At 39.5% G+C, this 22,027-nt stretch overlaps 2 long non-coding RNA genes across 2 annotated transcripts in view; both read left to right on the top strand.

Annotated features, from left to right (window-relative positions):
* LOC309508519 overlaps positions 1–20,239 on the top strand; it is a 44,605-nt gene extending 24,366 nt beyond the window's left edge. The window contains exons 3-5 of the long non-coding RNA XR_014209492.1: positions 13,783–13,847; positions 15,433–15,534; positions 19,816–20,239. This is a non-coding gene — a long non-coding RNA (uncharacterized lncRNA). The remainder of the gene's footprint in view (positions 1–13,782; positions 13,848–15,432; positions 15,535–19,815) is intronic.
* On the top strand, positions 10,555–11,244 carry LOC309508520. The gene is made up of 3 exons (XR_014209493.1): positions 10,555–10,774; positions 11,003–11,116; positions 11,215–11,244. It is a non-coding gene; the product is annotated as an uncharacterized lncRNA (long non-coding RNA).
* Positions 20,240–22,027: the final 1,788 nt, after the last annotated feature.

The following is a 22,027-nucleotide window of genomic DNA, read 5'->3' on the forward strand; positions in this document are numbered from 1 at the left end:
AATCAACTTTTACCCAGTCTGTGGCTGATAAACATTCTTTCACAAAAAGCCCCACATCTCTCCACTGCTGGCTTATGGCCTTCGACACAGATAAGTGGCATGCAGTGTTCTCTGTCATAAGATAACACTCTTTCTGACTCTTATTTAATACTGCAGACAGTGCACACACATTTTCTTTCCAGAAAATTTTGTCAAATTTCACACTTTCATTCTTCACAGAATTAAACCACATCTTTTCAAAGTCTAAATCTCGCTCTGTCACAACATGTGATGTACAATGCATTTTATCATTTGTCATAAACTCTGTGTTGACTGGGTTTGTTCGATTTTTAGCCAATTTCAAAATTTTCTCTGCCCAATCAACATTTATTATCTGCCACTCATATGCCCATTTCGGCTCAAATTTAGAACATGTAATTTGTGGTGTTTCTTCAATGTTGATTCCATGTGAATTAGCACAGAGGGACAAATTTAATTTACACATTAAATCACGAGCCATTAGAGGTGCGGGACAGTGAGGAGACCACACGAACTCGTGGTTGAAAAAGCGACCGCTTTCTGTCTCGCACTCTAACGGCTCTGTTAACCGGTCAGAGATCAAATGGCCTGAAGCCGAGGTGCTTTCATACACTTTCCCGGTTAGCTTCGGAACACATGGTAAATCACATGGTCGTAAAGTTGACTGACAGGCTCCTGAATCGACCAAAAAATCAATAACTACCCCTTTGACTAGTAACAGATAAATTGGCATTTCAGAAAACCCTGTACTTTTGTACAATCTCATACGCTCGTCATTCACAACACTGCTCAAATCATCAGTCATAGCTTTGCTCAAAGTTTCATCAGGCACAGAAAAGGATTTGCAAGCAGTTTCTTCATTGCAGATAGCAGAAAGAAAATCAGTGTATGTGTTTGTGTGTGCGTCGTGTGTGCGTGTGTTAGTAAAAATATTTTCACTTCCCTTTGCTGCAGCCAAAGACTGGCTTCCCAAAGCTGGACTCTCTCCGTCCCGCTCTCTCACCCTGTCGGTTCAATCTGACTTTGTGTTCGGGCACGCGCTGCTCCAGTGCCTGTCCTTCCTGCACACTCTACATTTTGTACAGTCTGTACAGTGTGTGTGCATTTGTCGAGCAAACATAACAGTTCCAATTTCCTCCAGCAGCTCTTCCTTTCTGTCCTTTTCGGTTAGCAGGGTTTGGATGGGAAAACTCAGGTCTGTTGGGTTTCTGTGATTGCTGTTGTTGCACAACCACCATTGTGAGGGGCTTTTTCTTTTCTTTCTTTTCCTCGGTGTCCTCTTCAACGTGAATAGCGTGTCGCAGTGTTGCACTCAAACGCCCGTCCTTCCACTCGACATAGCTGGACTTTGTCCCTCTTCGGGTTTCGGGTTTCATTCCTTGCAGGAAATAGCCCATCAAATGTTTCTCCCAAGTACCTGCTGTTGTTCCCCTGTCTGCTGGCTCAGTTAAGCCACTGTACTTTGCAAATGTCTCAAAAAGTCTGAAATAGTAATTTCTTACCGACTCATCTTTTTCCTGGACACAACATGTGATCTTTTCAGTGTCCACACGTGGAGGAAAAGCTGCGCCGATGGAATTGGAAAAGTTTTCCACTTCTTTCCGATAGGGCTCGTTGCTGTCATGGTCCCAGTCTGCATGCACTCTTCTGATATCTGCTTTTGCCAGCTTGCCAGCCACTCTGCCCCAATTCGCAGCGCCCATTCTCACAGTTAGCAATCGTTTCAGTTCCGGTGTGGTTGGGCTGAATTCTCTGCATACTGCAAGCAGTTCGCTGGCAAAACGCTCACCCGCGTCTTGCGGATCTGGCAGATGTGCCATAGCGTCTTTCATGTCCGTCATTGTCCATGCTCTGAACACTAGTATTGGTCCGTTTGTGCCCGCAACTTCAACCATCGGAGCCGTTACCCTTGCCGTTGTAAAACTGACCTTTTCTGGCTTGGCTTGTGATCTTGTCAACATTTGCTGTCCGCTTGGTCCCGGTCTTTCTTCATTCGGGACGTACGGAACTATTTCTCCGGAAACTTCCCCCTCGTCTTCTTTGCTGCTTGTCGCGGCCCGTGCTGAGGAGTCTGTCTCCCCCTGCTGTACTGGCGGTGTTGGTAGTTGTGCTTGAAGCTGTTCTGTTAGTCTTTTTGCCACTCGTTCTGCGGCTTCTGCCCCCGCTCGCGCTGCTCTTGCATCTGCCTCTGCCTGCGCTGCTCTTTGGGCTGCCAATGTCAATTCAATTTGTGCTCTTGCTTCAGCGAGTTGTCTTTCTTGGTTTGCCATTCGCTGTTCCATTTGTTGTCTGTCCCGTTCCAGTTCTTGTGCGGTTCTCAGGGGTGGTGGAGAGCGGTCCAGATCGAGGTCCAGTTTGAGAGCCGAGATCTCTGCCACGGGGTAGTGATTTGTGTTGTAGGCGGGCGGCGGAGCCGTTGCCCCCTCAGTCACATGTGGGGAAACACATACATTCGGTTCATTAGTAGTATTCTGTTCCAGTGGAACTGCTTTCACACATACAACATTCTCACCATTATATGCTAATTCTTTTTGTATTTGCTTTCGTTCTCGTCTGTCAGCTTCTTCCAACCAACACATTATAGTCTGTTTACAGTCCTTGCACACATGTTTAACACACACACAGCAACCCTTCTGTTTTCTCTCGTTCTTTTCTATTGATTCTTTTACGACATTAAGTCTTATATTACTCAAGGTTCCCGCCTCGGGGAAATCGTGATATTTGATACGTTTTTGTATGTCAATCATACATTTTCCCCCATAATTATTTCTCATTTGACAGAAAATAGGTGTGTAAAAATGGTCTAATTTACTGTTAGATGACCCCATTTTGGCTGAATCTCCCTTCTGGATTTTACAATTTCGACACGTGTCTTACAGTATCTGTCAAACGTCTTCGACAGACCCGATTTTTTTTCCGTCACCCAAATTCGGTCGGGTTTCTGTAATTACGTTTTACTCAAAATCTTCCCATAAGCACTTTCTAGCGCTCTATTAATTCTGATTTGATGTGGCTCTTCCGTCCACTTGTACGATTGATTTGATGTGGCTCTTCCGTCCACTTGTACGATATTTCCTCAGGTTACAGAGATTTTGAGTAAAACTAACTAATCAGCAATTGTGATTATCTGAATCACCTGTGATTTTCTGAATCACCTGTGGCACTTCCGTCCACCTGTGGCACTTCCGTCCACCAACGAGCTAAGTGTGGTAGAAACCGATCCGAATCTGTCAGATCAATTTCTTCCCCAAACAATTGTGATTATCTGAATCACCTCTCGCTCGTACCAAAGCAAAACTCAGCCAAAATGGTTCACGTTCACTCACAATTATCAATTTACACTTAACATCAATAAAACAATTTTGCCGTTTCTTACCCAGAGATGCTTTTCTGTTTTCTGTAATTGCCACGGATTCTTTTTGATCTTTGTGGGATTTCTTCAACTGGTCCTGAATGCGGGTATTGGCTCTTAACCTGTTGAGTTTCTATCTCAAACCGTCGAGGTATGAGACGGCCGCCTGATGCTGCCGGGTTGCACTTCCGTCAAATCCGTTCTCAGGACCAGGAGAAGAAGAGTCCGCACGAGATCCGACACTTCTGACACCACTTGTAAGAGCAATTTTCATAGATTAATAAAAACAGCATCAAAGGTGTAAGAAACTTTCAAGAGGCAAAATTGTTTTAAAGAGAAAAGGTTTATTCTTTGAGGATTCGTTCCGCAGCCCGCAGCTACCCAGACTTGAAACAGAATAACCTAGTGGACTCAATGAACATAGACATTTTATACAGGTTTCTGACATTCTTGACTCCTCCTTTCCCAGTTTCTGTAAATTTCCTTACAGACATCTTATATCTCAAGCTAGTATGGACTGGTTTCTACCCCCTCTATAAGAGACCCTCACAGAAACACATGACTAAATGATATTAACAGTTTGGAAACGATGAATATAAGTAATACTGAATTTTTTCCATAACAGACGTTTAAAGCTTTCTATAGATATATTTATCACGTCTGTGAGGCATACGCTGAGTTTTGGTTAATTTAGGATGAGATGCGCTCCAGTTCACGTGCAATGCAAGACCGCGCCGGCGCCTCCTTGTCATGATAACATTGTCTGCTTCTTATTTACTAAATCAAGGCAATTGGTTGATGAAAATTGATTAAAATGAAGATACAATTTACACAAAACGAAATTCACTTTAAAGAAAGGCTTTCAACAAAACAAAACTTAATAAAGTGGTCAAAATCATGTCTGGCCCACTCCATGTCTCCTGATATATTGCACATCCTATCTTACACATGCTGTTCACTTTTCATAATCAACATGGATAAAAAATAACATTATAATATTTTAACAAATATGAAACTAAATGTGCTTATTTAATGGCTACAACACATATAGTAGGCCTACATACTCTCTATTTGTACAAATTGCTGCACATACATTTAATTCTGAATTTTGCTCACATAAGTTGAAAGGCATTTGTTTGTGCATAGTAAAACATATCTGCAACATTTATTAAGTTCACGGATAACTGTGCTTGCATTTATTAATCATTATGATACTAAAATCATAATAAAGTAGGCTATAGTGTGTACAAAGAATCAGATGAGCCCAGAATATTGCATTGCATACATACCTCTAAGTAAAATATAGCTCATCCCAGATTTCTCATCAGCACACATGTACAACATACTCTGACTTGACAAAATACATTATGAAATCTTTCTATAAATTACAGGAACGTCTGTATGTCTGTCTGTGTGTCTGTCTATTATTCGCATATCTCTCGAACCGTTAGTCCAATGGATTTCAAACTTGACAGGTGTCTTGCTACGGGCACGAGTAAGTGCAGTGCCACGTTTGATGTTGTTTGGATTAGAAATGCAAAAGATATCGGTAAATATATCGGCGGTAAAAGAAGCACTTAGAAGGTTGTGGTTTAAAAAATAAACATTCTGACATTAGAGGGTTGTGGTTTAAAAATAAATATTCTGACATTAGGCCAGCGACACACTGGCTGCGTGGCGTGAGCGTGGCGTTTCTGTTGCGTGACATCTGCATGGCGGCTGCGTGGTGTTTTCTATGTCTTTGCACACCAGAAACATGTCTGACGCGGCGCTGCTGCTGCTAGGTGAAATATGATAAGCCTCATTGGTGATATATTCGACAAATGGGGAGACAGTTGTGGAAGGCCTATACTTCATGTTAAACATAAATATATAGCAGCAAAGACAACATCGGCAGTATTGACGGCAAAATAGGCTACAGAATATTTCGTTCTGTATTGACAGGTGCAATATTTAAAAATCTATAATTTTTTTTGAATTACATTTATATCTGCATTTATGTCAAAACCTAGAGACTTTCAAACATCAAAATGTCATTTATTAATATATATTCATGTCAAAATGACATATAATATTTTCCTATTCTATTTTGCCTGGAAACGCTTCCAACACGCTTGCACGTCGCGTGAAAAATAGGCGTCGGTTCTATTTCTAGCATGCACGTGTTCAAACTTGACAGGTGTCTTGCTACTGTCACGAGTAATTGCAGTGCCAAGTTTGGCGTTGTTTGGATTAGAAATGCAAAATATATTGTTAAAAATATCGGTAAAGAAGCACACATTGGCTTTTGCCGCTCTAGCCGCTGGCCACTCCCCCTCTCACACTGCACACTGAGTGAGCACAGCACAGGACCAGAGGCCACTCCCCCTCTCACACTGCACACTGAGTGAGCACAGCGCAGGACCAGAGGCCACTCCCCCTCTCACACTGCACACTGAGTGAGCACAGCGCAGGACCAGAGGCCACCCCCCCTCTCACACTGAGTGAACACAGCGCAGGACCAGAGACAGAGAGGGTCGAAGAAAGCAGCGGAGCTTAAGTAGCGTTTTCTCTGAGTTCACTGTGTAGCCTGCTCCCTGAATCGTCGCGCTTATTCATTTGTGGATGTTAACTGAATCTGTAAGTCAGCTACACTGTTTATTTCTGAATATTATATTTTATTCTGGTGCGCTTAACGTTATCGCTACTGTGTAATAGTAGCCTATGCTATTCACCAACTAAACATATCCTATTCAATGCGCTCACAGTCTCTTTCATGGCCATCATTTGTAGTAGCCTATTCACAAACTGTTTGCTCAAGCTTAGCGTTTTCTCGGAGTTCACTGTGTAGCCTGCTCCCTCAATCATGTAGTTCAATTTTCCTTATTTATTGTATGTCATTATGTCAGTAACAGTATTTGCTTTCTACCATGCACAAATAAAAATCTCACTTAAATTTTGCTGTGTAATTGTATAACAATGAGCACTCAAACACACCGAACCAACAATTACTAAAAACACACACAAAAACTGATTTTGCACTGGCACGTTGCACTAGTTATTATGAAAATGAATAAAGAAAAATAATACAAAAAAATAACATTAAACAGTAAAGTTTTTAGTCTTCAGTCCCTCCACTGGAACTGTGACAGTCAGTCACACTGGTGAGTGGCCACATAATGAAGTGATAGTGAGGAAAAGGAAAAGCAGACCAAAGAAAGATCCAATAGATAAACAAAATAAAGATACAATGGAAACATAAGGAAAACAGAAAAGGGAAAACACAAAGAAAAACAAAACAAACAAATAACCCCAACCCATGTTATGTCCCTGCATACTATGTGTCATTTAACATCTATGTGTAAGTTGGGGATATTTTGGGGATATTTAATTTTATTTTATTAATCAATAAATTCCTCTTGAAACAAACTTTGTTGTATTATTTTAATTTAATACTGTGAAGCTGCTTTGATACAATCTGTATTGTGAAAAGCGCTATACAAATAAACTTGACTTGACTTGACTTCTAAGAAAAGAAAAAACGACTCAGTTGTATATGCAACCCTCGTTCCCTGAAGGAGGGAACGGAGACGTAGTCGACGTCGACTGAATGGGATCATGCTAGGGAGCCTGTCATCTTCGAGTACTATTGAACGAGCCAATGCAATTGGCGTGCGTGATTCGCATCACACACTCCGCCCCGGCGGCGCAGGTATGAATACGGAAGTGGATGCACGCACTAGTTGTTTTTCGCTGAGAAGCCGAGAGTAACTCAGAGTCAGCGGTGGTCCAGCTATACTGGCTAAGGGACTACATCTCCGTTCCCTCCTTCAGGGAAAAAGGATTGCATACGCAACCGATACGCTCCCTTTCAGTCGTTCACGTTCGACGTAGTCGACATCGACTGAATGGGATCTACTATGGAAAGCACCACTAGAGCTGCCACCTTCCAGTGCCTGGACGAAAGCCTCCTGACCCCCTGCAATTTTGAGGCGGAGAAGGGCAAGGCTTAGGCCAGGGAAGTCAACTGCGTTCCACAGGACCACTGGGAAAGCGTACCCTATCAATGGAAGGAAGGGACGCTGCGGAAACCACATCCTGCCCGAAGGAAGGTGACATATGGAGCATACACATAGAGAATGGCGCAGCAAGCCGACACTTCGAACTGTGCTTACAGTGAAACTGGCTTCATGTGATGGGAGCCCACAGGAAGCAACGGTTCAACACATAGGCTAGTTCTCTAGCGAACGTGTATAGGTGTCGCCCAGTCCCCAACTCTATTTAACATCTGTTCAGCGAGGCACTCTGTGTCAATGCCTAGGAGGGAGCAATACCATCGCTTAGGAGGAGAAGGCAACCACATGTAGTGGGGCAACCTCTGCTTGGAAACAGCCTTCCCTTCTGCTGGTTTCCGTAAAAGACAGAGCTGGTCTAAGGTCTAGGCTTTGCATTCTGATCACGTATAACCGAACTGGAGCGGACGGACAGAGAAAAAGCCAGGGCTTGGGTCTGCCTCCTCCAGGGCAGGGCTTGCAGGCTCACCACCTGGTCCTGTAGGAGAGGTAGGAACCTTAGGCACATATCCAGGCCGGGGTCTCAAGTGTCATGAGAATTAACCGGCCCAAACTCCAGACACGATTCGTTGACCTAAAATGCAGGCAAGTCCCTACCCTCTCGATAGAGACCAAACAAGCAGGAGAACTGTTTCTTTAAAAATGGAATTTTTAACTCACTGCCTGTAGGGCTCAAAGGTGGTCTCTGCAGTGCAGTAGCACCAGAGATAAGTCCCAAGAGGGTAAAGAGCGGAGGGCAGTTATTCAGTCTCCTTGCTCCCTTAAGGAACCTGACGATCAGGTCGTGCTTCCCCAGGGATTTCTCACCAACTGCATCGTGATGTGCGGCAATAGAGGCAACATACACTTTGAGGGTGGAGGAAGACAGCCCTCGCCTCTCCAACCCCTCTTGCAGGAAAGAAAGCACCGATCCGACCGAACAAACTCGAGGGTTTTCTCTGTGAGAAGAACACCAATCGACGAACAGGTTCCACCTCGATGCATAAGCCAGTCTCGTGGAGGGGGCTCTAGTAGAGGAATGTTGCTAAAGTTAAAGTTTGTACAATGATCTCAATATAACATTGTCCCAATGTTTCATAAAAACAAAAGAAGAACATTCTCTCTGTCACATTAGGAAAATGTTTTGAGGATATCATTGAGAGATGAGATGTTGAATGTTCTTTATAAAACGTTCTTGTAATGTTATGTGTTAACACAACTAGAACATTTTAAATGTAACATTTTGAGGATGTTTTGAGGATGTTGTTGAGATAACAGATTATATAATGTTCTCAGTAAAACATTGGCACAATGTTCCATAATAACAGAGGAGGAACATTATCAAAACAACATTCGTAAAATGTTTTGAGGATATCACTGAGACCTGAGATGATGAGTGTTTTTAAAAAAAAACGTTCTTGTAATGTGACGTGTTAACAAAACTAGAACATTTTAAATGTAACATTTAGCAATCAAACTACACAATTATTGTTAAATTGAGCTTGCTGGTCAGACAGCAGGCCAACAGGGTTGACGATGGAACATATGGTGCGTTTACGTCCTCCTGGGAAGTTTGTATTCATGAGGTTTTACAATTTTTTTAATGTTTTATATTAATGAAGCCACTGTAAACTTTATCATCACATATTATATTGTTATATTATAATGCTATCATATTTTGTGCAGGCATTAGCTTACTTCATTGTTACTGCTGAATACCTAAGTATAGTGGTATCCCACAATGTTTCCCACTGACACACCCCTAACTCTTCAAGATCAGGGTTAAAGAAAATCCTGAGCTTCCTACTCATATTCTCATCATTGTGGTGGCGTTCATGTGCGTTCAACTTGTAAATACGATCTTTATGACATGGCTTGAATGCACCAATAGCTCTAGCTTAATTAGGGACAATCCATACAAACACTCTTTGCTAAAATACATTACAGACTGTCACAGTGAGAAGTTATTTGTCCTGTATCAACGCTAAAGGCCTAACCACTGCAGTCAACACCTTGGAGTCTATCCATGCTGTTAAATAAAAGTCTGTAGACAAGGGTTAGGGTTAGAGTTAGGGTTAACCTTAACCCTTAATTTCTAACCCAGACCCGGTTTCACAGAGTTTAGATTAAGCCAGGATTAGGCCTTAGTGCATTTAATTAGCTTTTAAAAATGTGCCAAAGAAAAAAGAAACATTACTGGTGTGCATCTTGAGTAATGGCTCAAAATAATGGCACCGACATATTTTAAGATATGTCAGTGCAAGTTGCTTTCAGGTAAAACAGCTCAAACGTGCATTTTAGTCTGGGACTACAGGCTTAAACCTTGCCTGTGAAACCCGGGGTATATGTTGCAACTTGTATCGAATTATGCCAATGTTAGCAAAGTGTTGTGTTGGACAGAGGATTAACTCTAAACCAACAGGTTGTGTAACAGTGCCACACAGGGTGAAAAGCAAGTTGACATTATTAGGCATAAGAGTGTTTCTAAAGGAAAGGTCAATATTTTGTTAAAGTGCAAAAGGATCATTATGGGTCACATGAATGTAACTCTAATGTCACCATGACACCAATCCATTAGTTTTTCATGTAGGTAGGTATACAGAATTGTATATGAATAGCCTACATGCAATGTTTGCTCTGTTTAATATATAATATGTTTGCTCTTTTAAACTGCTGTTTGGCAGAGCAGTGGTAAATATAATTTTGTTATATATGGTATATATTATTTATGTTATTTATTATTATTATTTATATGCTATTGTAAGTTTATTTTTTTTTTATCATGCACTGCAATGAAGACACCATTTAACCAATTGATTAAATATAACAGCCAGCTTACAAATATAACTAAATAAATAGCACGTGCACGTTTTTTTCATATTCTTTCTTTTAAAACATGTCATCTTTTCCTGTAATTGCAATGTTACCACATTATTGGCTGTCTCTTCGAGTTGTTTTGAGCATGATTGGTTATTCAGACTGTCATCCAGGAATCTGGCCAATGACAGCTATGCGCGCCTTTTACTGGTCAAGTTTGAATATTCGTCTGTTAGAGTGAGTGAGTGAGTGTGTGTGTGTGTGTGTGTGTGTGTGTGTGTGTGTGTGTGTGTGTGTGTGTGTGTGTGTGTGTGTGTGTGTGTGTGTGTGTGTGTGCGTGTGCGTGTGCGCGTGTGCGTGTGTGTGTGTGTGTGTGCTGCTGCTGCTCGGGATCTTCAGTACTAGCCTCCTTCGGTTCTGTGGCTTTTACATTGTTTAAAACATGGATTATTTTGCATCGTACTGTTACATTTTTATTTTGAGCGAGTTGCGGGATGTAAATGGACAACGAATTTTAACAACGTACGTGTAACGGACATATTGCAATCTGCGGAAGGTAAATAACTTTTTTTTATATAAAAATACATTCTGCTACATCAAAATATAGTGTGTTAAATTGAGAAGCTAATTTTAAATGCGATTAGAGCAATATCGACATTATGTCAATGTTTCAGGCTAAGCATGTGTAAATATTGTCAGCTAACTTAGTTTTTGATAAAAAATAAATAAAATAGGAGCTTCACAATGAGTGAACTGAGTGTGAGAACATTGTGTCTTTATACAGAGAGGAACTCGAACCACACTATGAAAACTAGGCTTTTGAATATTGTTGATCGCGGGATATCAGCCTACTGTCAAAATGATGAGTCATCATCATAAATAATATGTTTTTGAGCTGGTGAGTAAAATTTTGCAAGCTTTTGCAAATGTCTCTTTTAGTAAGTAAATACAAATAGCTAATAATATTGCTGTATGTGTGTGTTTCCCATTATCCAGGAATTTTGGGAATAAATATTATCCAGCCACGATCTTCAGTTGTGGTGAGTATTGTCATAGACTACGTTTACAAGCTGTCAATATTCGGGTTATGGTCGGGTTAAGGTCACTATTTGGGTTTCTGAAACATTCGGAATAACCCGTTTACATGCGTGAGTAGAGAGAGTTACTCCTGTATACATGGAATTTGTAATCAATTGGCAATATCCCGATGTAAACGGCGACGCACGGTTAGCGTCTGGACGTACGGACAACCTTAAGACGCCATATGCGTCATTTCCGATTCTTCTTCCTGTATCCAAAGACAACAGCAGCAGCACGCGGATAATGAATAGTTCGGGGCAGATAGTGATCGCCTTTGTTTGTGCTTTCCTCCTCGCTCCAAAAGTGTGGTGCTGTGCTGCGTCTCGCCATGTTTACCTCTACTTCTTGTTTACTTCCGGTATACTGCACGCGGGTTTTTGTATGCGCCGTCTCTACTCAAAAGACCAAGATTCCTTGCGAATAGAACATGCGCAGAACACAAATCAATGTTCCTTTTGATGGGGATATGCCGATACGCGTTTACATGACCAAATATTCGGGTTAGAAAAGGGGTACCCCAGGGATCATATCCGGGTTTTTAAAAACCGGGATATGAGCATATCTGGGTTTTTGCCGGTGTTTACATGGCCGTGCGCGACCGGGTTATTGCTAATATCCCGGTTTTGAACGGGTTATTGGCTGCATGTAAACGTAGTCATAGTAAAATACACGTGAAATAGAGGCAGAACATGTAAACTCTGCTCAAAGGCACACTGGTCCAAACCCTCCAGACAATATTTTACCTGTCTTCTTGATATGAGTTTACGGGCCTAGCTGACCCAAACATAAATGTCCTTTCAAAATGAAATTATTTTCAAACCTGTATGACTTGCTTCTGTGAAACACAAGAATGTTGGGAATAAAACAACATTGGAACCCATTTTATGGAAAAAAACAAAACAGAGAAGTCATTTCTCAAGATATCTTAATTAAGGTTATACAAAATAAATTCATACAGTTTTGGAACAACAGGGAGTACCGGTAAATAACGAGAGAACTTTTTAGGACATGTTCCCAGGGTCCTTTGCTAAATTAACCATGATTTTTATTATAGTAAAGTGTAGAAACAATGTTTTTATGGTGGATTGATTACAATAATTTATTACCATTTAGTTAGTGTAGCAAAACCATGGTTAATGTTAGAAAGGGTTCTCCAGATTTATATAGCCTAACACTTAAGGAAAACATAAAAAATGGTCCTATGTCACCCAGATCAATAGTCTGTTAACACACATTAAAGGTCCCATGACATGCTACTTTTTGTAGGCTTTAATATAGGCCTTAGTGGTCCTTAGTACTGTATCTGAAATCTCTTTCCAAAAATTCAGCCTCGGTGCAGAATTATAGCCACTACAAGCCAGTCCCAGAATGAGCTTCCTTCAGACGGGCCGTTTCGGCGTCTGTAGCCTTAAATGATAATGAGGAGGAGAAAGGCGGCGCAAGATGGTCAAGGCCACACCCACCCTCCAACGGTACCGTGGCGTGCATGTTTACGTTGGATATAGCAATGGCACGAAGACACGCAGTCTTTCAAGCATTTCAGTTTGACCCAGAATCTGATCCGGATGGAGAAGCAACGGATGAAGAAGTTGCAACTCAGCGGCTCCAGCAGGACGTTTCCGAATGGTTAGTTTAAAATATTATGTTTGGATACGGTACTTTATTCGGATGGTTTACAGTTATTATCATGTAGCTAACGCTAACCTACTGTTGCCTTTTCATGAGATCTGTAACGTCTGTAATTTATCTTATTACAATTACATCAAGCTCTGCGATCTTGAAATGCGGATATCGCGCGTGCCATATAACCAACAGGAAAACGGTTATCCAAATAACAAAGAAATGTACAACACTCGCGTTACAGTGTGTGTATTCACACACATAAACTGCATAGCTGCATAGATAATGTTACAGCCACATTCTACGTGTAACAATCTAGGTAACCATAAACAGTAAAGCAACACACTTATATATCATTAGTTGACTTACTTGTCCGAGGTGTGTAACGTTAGCTGAGAAGAGAGTGATCCAGACTTTAGTTTCAGACGTTCAGCAAGCCCAGCTCTGTATTGACCCTTTGGTGTTCATTTGTACATCCAATTATTGAGCAATTGTTATGCTTCGCTCGCTCAAAAGCCATGATATCTCTCGTGGACAAACTAAAATCTCGCGCGCACGTTCCTACTTCCTAGCGCATTTTCTCATGGGCGGAAAATATTCTCTGGGCGGGCAAAGCAGAGACAGGGGGAGGTAACATTTCCTCCTTATGACGTCATAAGGAGGAGATTCAAGATCAGCGCGTATGAGCCTCCATTTTCTCAAAGGCAGAGAAAGATAGCAAAAGCTCGATTTACGCCGATTGAAATTTCTAGAAACTTAGGGACCATATACAGGCTAGGGGAACTCATATTAATGTTAAAAAACCTCAGAAAGTGAAAATTTCATGTCATGGGACCTTTAACACACTTTTTTAATTTTCTTAAGATCAAGCATTGGAACAATGTTCACGGAGCAGAATAGGCACCAACAGAGAAACAAGTCCATCACTAGTAAGTATCCACTGCATTTTATAAAACCGTAGTCAATTTTAAAGGCACAATGCACTCCAAAATAAAAATGATCTATTTTTTTCTCCCTCGTGCCAGATTTATATCTGTCCCAGATTTATATCTGACTTTCTTTCCACAGAGATTTTTAGAAAAAATTATCATTAAAGAGAATCATATAAAGAGAAATGTGGGAGGAGCTTGAATTTATTGCCTAGCCCTGTTTGTTTGAACCGCGAGAGCCATCAAAGCTTATGCTACTCCTACGTCATACATCGACAAGAGCCTTTTATAGTCTACACGTCGGACGCAAGCAACTTGCAGTTTTGCCCCCACCAACAACGCATAGTATTGCATACAATGGTGTGTCGCGTATCAAAAACTGGGACGACACATTTTGCTACGCATAGATGCATAATGGCGGCCGAAGTGTAGCGATGCGTAGCCTTGCAGGCGCGTATGCGTATCGATGCGTTGACTATGTAACTCTTTTGGCGTAATTTGACTTGCATATGGATGTCTGCTGGAAGCTAGTTATTTAAGTCGATAAAGTTATAAATATGGTAGGGCTGGGGGAATTAACACATTAATCTTTGCGATTAATTTGAGATGCATAACAAGTAAAAAAAAAAATAACGCAATTAACGCAGCACTTTTTTTGCCTCGTTTTAATGACTTCCTGTTGCGGAAAAGGCTGCAAAATATGCCGTCCCGCCCCGCCGTGTTCGGCAATCAGGTTTTATTCTCACGCAGCTTTCATGAGCGGGTCTTTTTCGCGCCGCGCTCTCCATTCCGTGTGTGTGTGTCGGCGCATTGACACACACACACAACACTGAGCAAACATTGAGCTCTTTGCTCAATGTTCTGCTCCGTGTTTGCGCTGCGTGTTCTGCTCTGTCGTTAACGGCCCAAACGCTCCAATCATGTACCGATTATGCACTGGAAAAGCAAAGTCAAATAACGTGAATTTTCTCAATAGTAGACTTCTGTGAAATAGCCCTACTGAGCTGGTATAGTCATGCTGGCAACAATGGTAGAATTACCTGCTCTGCATGCTCTTGTAATAATAGCTTTGTAGGACTATGTTTTATTTTGATAATTAGTAAAAAAAAAATTATAATAAATTGTTAAATTGATTATGTTGATTGATTATTGAAAAATAATAATATATTGATATATTGATGTTTAATATTATTTTAATACAGGGCTATTTTCTGTTCCTTTTTTCCTGTGTTGTTTAATTAGGTTATTCTAAGTTTAAATATTGATGATTACAAGCTTGGGGGAAATGCAATTAATTGCATTTAATTACAGCAAATTGTGTAAATAATAAGTTACTTTTTTTTAATCGATTCCCAGCCCTAAAATATGGATATGTTTCTTACATGAATGCATCACTTCGCTTCACCTTTCGCCTTTATTAACCTGCCAGAGCCGTGTGGAGTACTTTTATCATGGATGGATGCATTTTTATGGACTTGTCAAAAAAATCCCACAGGGAGCTACAGAATAAGAAATCTTTGAAGTCCACTTTTTTACTGTCTGTTTCCATCAGTAAAATTACAGGTTTTTTTGGTTTTTTTCTCAGAATTGTGAGGCAGGAACACACAATTGCAAGAAAATATCAGAATTGTGAGCTGTCTTTTTTACTCCCCTCAGAATTCACCCTTCGAGGGAGTTTGATTGACAGGTATTTATTTTTTACATTTCTATTTTACAAAAATTATTTTTTTTTCTACAAAAATTACTCAAATTAAACGTTGAGACTTTGTTTCATATCAAAAGTAACCTGCTCTGTCTTGTCTCGGCGTTTAGACGTTTCAGCGTTTTTTCTTTGATCCGCAATGTATTTTTCATTGCGTGACAACATGATGTGTGGCGTGAGAGCGCCATGGCTTGTTGGACATAGCAACAGTAACTAAAGGGGGCGGGTCTTTGCAAATTGCATTAACCATGGCTGCCTGTTAATTATCATTGGACTACTTCACTCTCGCATCTCCCAAAAGTTTTTTTTTGTTTGTTTTCTTGATTCCATTTTAATGGTTTAATTAAATTGCTATAACCAATTATTTAAAATGTAATGATTTAAGCAACTTTCTTCAAAGGTTAATCCAAACTTTTATTTGACGGATTGCCGTGTAGACCTTTGAGTCTCTCTGTGTTTTATGATATGATGATAGTTTTTCTCAAATGAAGCTAAAATGCTGCTGAAGTGACTCTCAGAGCGGCTGTATTGATGAAGTGCATTAATGTCCTCATATAGAAAAGACAGCAAAAACAAAATAAGCCAGAATTGCTTTTTTTTCTCAGGTTTTACTAATTTATCCTGTGATTCTGACTTTCAAACAGCCAATGATTTTATGCAAGAGTTTATATCTTGCACTTCTGAGAAAAAAAAGTTTGAATTGTGAGTCGCAATTACCTTTTTTAAAAATTGTATTCCATGGCGGAAACAAGCTTTCATACGCACAGACAGTAGCTCACATTTAACGTGCAGATTGTGCGCACACAGAAACCTACTGGAGCACAGAAGGTTAGTGTCAACACTGTGCTGTGATTTCTCAATAAGAAACTGCGTAGAAACAGAAGTTATAGCACATATTTTTTTCTGCTTTTGAAGTAACTAAAACTTACAGCTTAGCTAATAGCAAAGAGACGATACACAGGTATGATTAAATCACACTAGAAATTGTTCCATCGCCAATGCATTCAAATGCAGTGCTACTTTATCTGTATCTGATTTAAAACAAGCAGAAATCTGTAAGAAATGTAACAATCCATAGACAATATAACTGATGAAAATGAGCTGTTCGTGAGCAGAGCAGTGCAAAAGCATCGTGGGCAGTGCTGTGACATGCTGCAGCTGTGCTCAAGGCGACCTGAGTTCAAGGTTCACACTTCTCAAGACAAGTTTGTAGTTTGTAAAAATAATTTAGCCTCTAGTTGTGTTATTAACATGTATATAATGGATTAAGTATAGGTTTTAAATTACAAAAACAAATTAAAGCTGCAAGCAGCGATGAAAGGGCCCTCGCACCCGTGCCATCGTCACTCGTTGGCTTTAGGAAGACAGAGCATGGTTGGGCAATGTGCATTTAAGGAGGTATACAGTATATAGTAGTTGCTAGCATGTTTAGTATGTTTTTAGCATGCTTAGTACACAATAGGTATGTGGTTAGTACTGCATTACTGTGTTAACCAGTTCAGTTTCTGTTGGCAGTAGGTGGGGTTATATATCTGAATATTGCTTTGTAGATGTGTTCAGTGCAGGACTTTTATCAAGTATGTGAAGTTTGGGGCAGATTGGATATTGTATGTTTGAGTTACAACAACTTCCTTTAGCATTTCTATTATGTTTTATGATGTTTCTAGCATATTACATATTAATTTTGGGGTAGATTGGACATTGCATGCCTGAGTTACAGCAAATTCCTATTTAATTGCAGTAATAGCATGCTTTAGCACTTAGCTAAGTGTTTGCTAGCATGTTTTAGCATGTTTCTAGTATGTTGTTAGCATGTTTAGCACTTGCTGGCACTTTTTTATATGTTATCAGGAGTTCACAACAGTGTTAAACATGTCACTTCCTGTTGCCAGTAGGCGGCGCTATGACTGTAACTGAATATGAGCATGGTCATGTGTTCAGGACAGAACGCTTATCAAACGTGTGAAGTTTGGGGTAGATTGGACATTGTATGCTTAAGTTACAACAACTTCCTTTAGCATTTCTAACATGCTTTAGAACTTAGCTATGTGTTGCTAGCATGTTTCTTGCATGTTACATATTAAGTTTGGGGCAGATTGGACATTCCATGCCTGTGTTACAGCAAATTCCTATTTAATTGCAGCAATAGCATGCTTTAGCACTTAGCTAAGTGTTTGCAAGCATGTTTTAGCATTTTTCTAGAATGTTGTTAGCATGTTTAACACTTGCTGGCACTTTTTTATATGTTATCAGGAGTCCACAACAGTGTTTAACATGTCACTTCCTGTTGCCAGCAGGTGGCGCTTTGATTGTAACTGAATATGAGCATTGTCATGTGTTCAAGACAGAACGCTTATCAAAAGTGTGAAGTTTGGCGCAGATTGGACATTGCCTTCTTGAGTAACAACAACATCCTGTTTCATTATATTAGCATGCTTTAACACTTAGCTTAGTATTGCTAGCATGTTTTAACATGTTTCTAGCATGTTTAGAAGTCAATGGTATATTTTTAACATGTTGCTAGAACGGCATCAACGTGTTAAACATGACACTTCCTGTTACCAGTAGGTGGCGCTATTACTATAACTGAATATTCTCATGTAGATGTGTTCAGGCCATGACTCTTATCAAACGTGTGAAGTTTGGGGCAGACTGGACATTCCGTGCCTGTGTTACAGCAAATTCCTATTTAATTGCAGTATTAGCATGCTTTAGCACTAAGCTAAGTGTTTGCTAGCATGTTTTAACATGTTTCTAGTATGTTGTTAGCATGTTTAGCACATGCTGGAACTTTTTTATATGTTATCAGGAGTCCACAACAGTGTTTAACATGTCACTTCCTGTTGCCAGCAGGTGGCGCTATGACTGTAACTGAATATGAGCATGGTCATGTGTTCAGGAAAGAACGCTTATCAAAAGTGTGAAGTTTGGCGCAGATTGGACATTGCCTTCTTGAGTAACAACAACATCCTGTTTCATTGAATTAACATGCTTTAGCACTTAGCTAAGTTTTGCTAGCATGTTTTAACATGTTTCTAGCATGTTTAGAAGTCAATGGCATTTTTAACATGTTGCTAGAACGGCATCAACGTGTTAAACATGACACTTCCTATCACCAGTAGGTGGCGCTATTACTATAACTGAATATTCTCATGTAGATGTGTTCAGGCCATGACTCTTATCAAACGTATGACGTTTGGGGCAGACTGGACATTCCATGCCTGTGTTACAGCAAATTCCTATTAATTGCAGTATTAGCATGCTTTAGCACTAAGCTAAGTGTTTGCTAGCATGTTTTAACATGTTTCTAGTATGTTGTTAGCATGTTTAGCACATGCTGGAACTTTTTTATATGTTATTAGGAGTCCACAACAGTGTTTAACATGTCACTTCCTGTTGCCAGCAGGTGGCGCTATGACTGTAACTGAATATGAGCATGGTCATGTGTTCAGGACAGAACGCTTATCAAACGTGTGAAGTTTGGGGCAGATTGGACATTCCATGCCTGAGTTTCAGCATCTTCCTGTTTCATGGCGAAACATCGAAATTTGTCAGGCCGCCGAGGACCCGCCCTTCGACGAAAACTCAAGATCTTCGCAATTTAACGTCGCAAAGGCCTTAAGATTACACTCACCAAATTTGAAGATGATCAGATTAAAACTGTAGGAGGAGTTCGTTAAAGTACGAGGCATGAAAATGGCAAAAACTGCACAAAAATCTGAGAGGAAGTTGAAAATGGCTGACTTCCTGTTGTGTTTAGGGCTACGCTCCAAGAGACTTTTTTGTAGGTATTAGGTCCTTACATGTATGTACCGAATTTCATAAACGTACGTGGAACATAGCGGGAGGCGCACTCCGTTGAACTTTTATAGGTGGCGCTATCGAGCCATTTTGCCCCGCCCAATTCTGAAACCTATATCAGATGTAAATTTTCGCCAGTTCTGACGCGTGTGCAAAGTTTCGTGAGTTTTCGAGCATGTTTAGGCCCTCAAAAATGCGATTAAATGCGGAGAAGAATAATAATAATAATAATAATAAACAGAGCAATTCCAAGAGGGTCCTCACACCATCGGTGCTCGGGCCCTAAATAGATACTCATAAGGTATCATATTTATACTTTTAAATAAACTAATCTAATTAATTTCTGATTAATAATTAGGCTGGCTAATTTTGAAAGTTTTCAAAGTCAATATTGCTTGTGATCTTAATATGTAATATGTATTTGTATTATTTTTGTTTACACTGTTGCATGATCTTCTTTTATAGGCTATGAGTGAAAAACTCTACCATGCACACAGAGAATGGAGCTTAATTCTGCTAACTGGGATAGCAGCTGAAAAACAAGAAGAGAAGAACAGTAGAACACCTATTAATGCAGATGACTTTATTCTTTTTCTGCAAGAACAAAGACAACCAAATACTGATGATGAGCGCTCTGAGCAAACAGCAGTCAAGACGTGTGATTGCACATTGGACTTTACTGAGTTCTTCATGTAATGTTGGGCATCTACTGTACACAGAACTTCTAATAATTTATGTGGATGCCATTCATAATCCTGTAAGATTTTTGTTTTATTTTAGAGATTAATAAAATTGTATGTTTTAACAATGTTATAGCTAAGCATTTTTTATGTTTAAGAGAACATTTTGGGAACAAAAATAACAACACCCCCTGAAAACTTTCTAAGAACGTTAGAGAATAATGTTGTAAGAATGTTACACCTAAACATTTTAATAATGTTTTTAAATAATGTTATCCAAACATTTAAAAGAACATTCTGGGAACAAAAATAAAACTATCCGCTTACAACATTATAAGAACGTTAGAGAATAATGTTATAAGAATGTTATTACTAAACATTTTAAAAATGTTTTTTTAAAAATGTTCTCTATACATTTAAAAAAAACATTCTGGGAACAAAAATAAAACTACCCGCTGAAAACGTTCTATGAACGTTAGAGAATAATGTTATAAGAACGTTATTACTAAACATTTTTATAATGTTTTTAAAAAATTGTTATCCGAACATTTATAAGAACATTCTGGGAACAAAAATAAAACTACACGTTAAAAACATTATAAGAACGTTAGAGAATAATGTTATAAATATGTTACTACTAAACATTTTAATAATGTTTTTAGAAAATGTTCTCTAAACATTTAAAGAAAAAATTCTGGGAACAAAAATAAAACTACCCGCTGAAAACGTTTTAAGAACGTTAGAGAATAATGTTAAAAGAATGTTACTACTAAACATTTTAATAATGTTTTTAAAGAATGTTCTAAAAACTTTTAAAAGAACATTCTGGGAACAAAACTAAAACTAGCCGCTGAAAACTTTCTAAGAACGTTAGAGAATAATGTTATAAGAATGTTATCGCTAAACATTTTAAAAATGTTTTTAAAGAATGTTCTCCAAACTTTTAAAAGAACATTCTAAGAACAAAACTAAAACTAGCCGCTGAAAACATTTATAGAACAATACATGCTAATGTTCTTAGAACATTTTTAGAACAAAAAAAATCTAGCTGGGTTATGGTCTCCTATACTCACATAATAACCTCTCCCATCTAAGTATGACCTGAACCATTTTAGGACTATCCCAGAAAGCCCCACCCAGTTTTCCAGCCTGTTTGGAAAACTCCCAGAGAGAAGTGAGGCATTTACCACTTCTAGAAGATCTGCTTCTAAACTGTTTAACACACTTTTGAAAAAAGATGTGGGAAGTGTGTCAAGAGCGCATGTTGATGTTTTAAGGTGCTGTACGGTTTCTACCAAAATTTTGCCATCAATTTTTTTGAAATCAGACAAAGTTACTACTTTTTCAGGTGGTCTGATCTGTCTGACCCCAGCGCAACTCAAGGATGTGCTGATCACCTTTCTGATATTATTGATTTTGTCAGAGAAGAAAGAAGCAAACTCACTGCACTTGCTGTTTGAGAGCATTTCACTGGGAATCTGGCTTGGGGGGTTTGTCAGTCTCTCTACAGTAGCAAAAAGAGTGCGTGTGTTGTTTAAATTGCAGTTTATAATATTTGAGAAGAAAGTCTGTCTAGCTTTGCCTAGTTCCATATTGAAAGCATGAAGGCTGTCTTTGTAGATGTTATAATGGACTACAAGCTTTGTCTTCCGCCACATGCGCTCTGCTTTTCTGCATTGTCTTTTCATATTTTGCACTGCTGTTGAGTTTCTCCAAGGTGCTTTTTGTCTGCCACTCTTCTTCCTGACTTTCACAGGAGCAATATCATCAATTGCACTTTTAACTTTTGAGTTAAAATAATCAAGGAGAAAATCAACAGAGTCAGCAGATATGCTTGGTGTTAAGGATATAGCCTTCATAAATAGTACACTAGTGTTCTCATTTAAGCATCTCTTCTTGACAGACACAGATCTAGCTTCAGTGGCAGGAGAGATCAATATATCAAAGAAAATACAGAAATGATCAGACAGTGCTACATCCTTAATAACAATCGATGA

The sequence above is a fragment of the Leuciscus leuciscus genome (assembly GCF_965113295.1).
Source record: "Leuciscus leuciscus genome assembly, chromosome: 10".
NCBI lineage: Eukaryota > Metazoa > Chordata > Actinopteri > Cypriniformes > Leuciscidae > Leuciscus > Leuciscus leuciscus.